This window comes from Mycteria americana, unplaced genomic scaffold (assembly GCF_035582795.1).
Source record: "Mycteria americana isolate JAX WOST 10 ecotype Jacksonville Zoo and Gardens unplaced genomic scaffold, USCA_MyAme_1.0 Scaffold_27, whole genome shotgun sequence".
In the NCBI taxonomy this organism is placed as follows: Eukaryota; Metazoa; Chordata; class Aves; order Ciconiiformes; family Ciconiidae; genus Mycteria; species Mycteria americana.
In genome coordinates, this window is record NW_027445609.1 from 4,583,621 (window position 1) to 4,588,215 (window position 4,595).

Sequence of the window (4,595 nt, forward strand, 5' to 3'; positions counted from 1 at the left end):
GAAAGCGAATGTCTGTGTGGCAGCGAATGCAGTTCCAAGGGACAGTGAAAACCAGCTACAGCATTCCGTGCTGGCAGCTTTCGTGTGGGCGCAATCGCTGGACGTTTCGAATTTGGCAGCCGGGCTCTGCGAGAGAGAGATACACAGTGTTGCCCCTTTACCAAGCCAAGCTTTTGGGGAAAGCGAATGTCTGTGTGGCAGCGAATGCAGTTCCAAGGGACAGTGAAAACCAGCTACAGCATTCCGTGCTGGCAGCTTTCGTGTGGGCGCAATCGCTGGACGTTTCGAATTTGGCAGCCGGGCTCTGCGAGAGAGAGATACACAGTGTTGCCCCTTTACCAAGCCAAGCTTTTGGGGAAAGCGGATGTCTGTGTGGCAGCGAATGCAGTTCCAAGGGACAGTGAAAACCAGCTACAGCATTCCGTGCTGGCAGCTTTCGTGTGGGCGCAATCGCTGGACGTTTCGAATTTGGCAGCCGGGCTCTGCGAGAGAGAGATACACAGTGTTGCCCCTTTACCAAGTCAAGCTTTTGGGGAAAGCGAATGTCTGTGTGGCAGCGAATGCAGTTCCAAGGGACAGTGAAAAGCAGCTACAGCATTCCGTGCTGGCAGCTTTCGTGTGGGCGCAATCGCTGGACGTTTCGAATTTGGCAGCCGGGCTCTGCGAGAGAGATACACAGTGTTGCCCCTTTACCTAGCCAAGCTTTTGGGGAAAGCGAATGTCTGTGTGGCAGCGAATGCAGTTCCAAGGGACAGTGAAAACCAGCTACAGCATTCCCTGCTGGCAGCTTTCGTGTGGGCGCAATCGCTGGACGTTTCCAATTTGGCAGCCGGGCTCTGCGAGAGAGAGATACACAGTGTTGCCCCTTTACCAAGCCAAGCTTTTGGGGAAAGCGAATGTCTGTGTGGCAGCGAATGCAGTTCCAAGGGACAGTGAAAAGCAGCTACAGCATTCCGTGCTGGCAGCTTTCGTGTGGGCGCAATCGCTGGACGTTTCGAATTTGGCAGCCGGGCTCTGCGAGAGAGAGATACACAGTGTTGCCCCTTTACCAAGCCAAGCTTTTGGGGAAAGCGAATGTCTGTGTGGCAGCGAATGCAGTTCCAAGGGACAGTGAAAACCAGCTACAGCATTCCGTGCTGGCAGCTTTCGTGTGGGCGCAATCGCTGGACGTTTCGAATTTGGCAGCCGGGCTCTGCGAGAGAGAGATACACAGTGTTGCCCCTTTACCAAGCCAAGCTTTTGGGGAAAGCGAATGTCTGTGTGGCAGCGAATGCAGTTCCAAGGGACAGTGAAAACCAGCTACAGCATTCCGTGCTGGCAGCTTTCGTGTGGGCGCAATCGCTGGACGTTTCGAATTTGGCAGCCGGGCTCTGCGAGAGAGAGATACACAGTGTTGCCCCTTTACCAAGCCAAGCTTTTGGGGAAAGCGAATGTCTGTGTGGCAGCGAATGCAGTTCCAAGGGACAGTGAAAACCAGCTACAGCATTCCGTGCTGGCAGCTTTCGTGTGGGCGCAATCGCTGGACGTTTCCAATTTGGCAGCCGGGCTCTGCGAGAGAGAGATACACAGTGTTGCCCCTTTACCAAGCCAAGCTTTTGGGGAAAGCGAATGTCTGTGTGGCAGCGAATGCAGTTCCAAGGGACAGTGAAAACCAGCTACAGCATTCCGTGCTGGCAGCTTTCGTGTGGGCGCAATCGCTGGACGTTTCGAATTTGGCAGCCGGGCTCTGCGAGAGAGAGATACACAGTGTTGCCCCTTTACCAAGCCAAGCTTTTGGGGAAAGCGAATGTCTGTGTGGCAGCGAATGCAGTTCCAAGGGACAGTGAAAACCAGCTACAGCATTCCGTGCTGGCAGCTTTCGTGTGGGCGCAATCGCTGGACGTTTCGAATTTGGCAGCCGGGCTCTGCGAGAGAGAGATACACAGTGTTGCCCCTTTACCAAGCCAAGCTTTTGGGGAAAGCGAATGTCTGTGTGGCAGCGAATGCAGTTCCAAGGGACAGTGAAAACCAGCTACAGCATTCCGTGCTGGCAGCTTTCGTGTGGGCGCAATCGCTGGACGTTTCGAATTTGGCAGCCGGGCTCTGCGAGAGAGAGATACACAGTGTTGCCCCTTTACCAAGCCAAGCTTTTGGGGAAAGCGAATGTCTGTGTGGCAGCGAATGCAGTTCCAAGGGACAGTGAAAACCAGCTACAGCATTCCGTGCTGGCAGCTTTCGTGTGGGCGCAATCGCTGGACGTTTCGAATTTGGCAGCCGGGCTCTGCGAGAGAGAGATACACAGTGTTGCCCCTTTACCAAGCCAAGCTTTTGGGGAAAGCGAATGTCTGTGTGGCAGCGAATGCAGTTCCAAGGGACAGTGAAAACCAGCTACAGCATTCCGTGCTGGCAGCTTTCGTGTGGGCGCAATCGCTGGACGTTTCGAATTTGGCAGCCGGGCTCTGCGAGAGAGAGATACACAGTGTTGCCCCTTTACCAAGTCAAGCTTTTGGGGAAAGCGAATGTCTGTGTGGCAGCGAATGCAGTTCCAAGGGACAGTGAAAAGCAGCTACAGCATTCCGTGCTGGCAGCTTTCGTGTGGGCGCAATCGCTGGACGTTTCGAATTTGGCAGCCGGGCTCTGCGAGAGAGATACACAGTGTTGCCCCTTTACCTAGCCAAGCTTTTGGGGAAAGCGAATGTCTGTGTGGCAGCGAATGCAGTTCCAAGGGACAGTGAAAACCAGCTACAGCATTCCGTGCTGGCAGCTTTCGTGTGGGCGCAATCGCTGGACGTTTCGAATTTGGCAGCCGGGCTCTGCGAGAGAGAGATACACAGTGTTGCCCCTTTACCAAGCCAAGCTTTTGGGGAAAGCGAATGTCTGTGTGGCAGCGAATGCAGTTCCAAGGGACAGTGAAAACCAGCTACAGCATTCCGTGCTGGCAGCTTTCGTGTGGGCGCAATCGCTGGACGTTTCGAATTTGGCAGCCGGGCTCTGCGAGAGAGAGATACACAGTGTTGCCCCTTTACCAAGTCAAGCTTTTGGGGAAAGCGAATGTCTGTGTGGCAGCGAATGCAGTTCCAAGGGACAGTGAAAAGCAGCTACAGCATTCCGTGCTGGCAGCTTTCGTGTGGGCGCAATCGCTGGACGTTTCGAATTTGGCAGCCGGGCTCTGCGAGAGAGATACACAGTGTTGCCCCTTTACCTAGCCAAGCTTTTGGGGAAAGCGAATGTCTGTGTGGCAGCGAATGCAGTTCCAAGGGACAGTGAAAACCAGCTACAGCATTCCGTGCTGGCAGCTTTCGTGTGGGCGCAATCGCTGGACGTTTCCAATTTGGCAGCCGGGCTCTGCGAGAGAGAGATACACAGTGTTGCCCCTTTACCAAGCCAAGCTTTTGGGGAAAGCGAATGTCTGTGTGGCAGCGAATGCAGTTCCAAGGGACAGTGAAAAGCAGCTACAGCATTCCGTGCTGGCAGCTTTCGTGTGGGCGCAATCGCTGGACGTTTCGAATTTGGCAGCCGGGCTCTGCGAGAGAGAGATACACAGTGTTGCCCCTTTACCAAGCCAAGCTTTTGGGGAAAGCGAATGTCTGTGTGGCAGCGAATGCAGTTCCAAGGGACAGTGAAAACCAGCTACAGCATTCCGTGCTGGCAGCTTTCGTGTGGGCGCAATCGCTGGACGTTTCGAATTTGGCAGCCGGGCTCTGCGAGAGAGAGATACACAGTGTTGCCCCTTTACCAAGCCAAGCTTTTGGGGAAAGCGAATGTCTGTGTGGCAGCGAATGCAGTTCCAAGGGACAGTGAAAACCAGCTACAGCATTCCGTGCTGGCAGCTTTCGTGTGGGCGCAATCGCTGGACGTTTCGAATTTGGCAGCCGGGCTCTGCGAGAGAGAGATACACAGTGTTGCCCCTTTACCAAGCCAAGCTTTTGGGGAAAGCGAATGTCTGTGTGGCAGCGAATGCAGTTCCAAGGGACAGTGAAAACCAGCTACAGCATTCCGTGCTGGCAGCTTTCGTGTGGGCGCAATCGCTGGACGTTTCGAATTTGGCAGCCGGGCTCTGCGAGAGAGAGATACACAGTGTTGCCCCTTTACCAAGCCAAGCTTTTGGGGAAAGCGAATGTCTGTGTGGCAGCGAATGCAGTTCCAAGGGACAGTGAAAACCAGCTACAGCATTCCGTGCTGGCAGCTTTCGTGTGGGCGCAATCGCTGGACGTTTCGAATTTGGCATCCGGGCTCTGCGAGAGAGAGATACACAGTGTTGCCCCTTTACCAAGCCAAGCTTTTGGGGAAAGCGAATGTCTGTGTGGCAGCGAATGCAGTTCCAAGGGACAGTGAAAACCAGCTACAGCATTCCGTGCTGGCAGCTTTCGTGTGGGCGCAATCGCTGGACTTTTCCAATTCGGCAGCCGGGCTCTGCGAGAGAGAGATACACAGTGTTGCCCCTTTACCAAGCCAAGCTTTTGGGGAAAGCGAATGTCTGTGTGGCAGCGAATGCAGTTCCAAGGGACAGTGAAAACCAGCTACAGCATTCCGTGCTGGCAGCTTTCGTGTGGGCGCAATCGCTGGACGTTTCGAATTTGGCAGCCGGGCTCTGCGAGAGAGAGATACACAGTGTT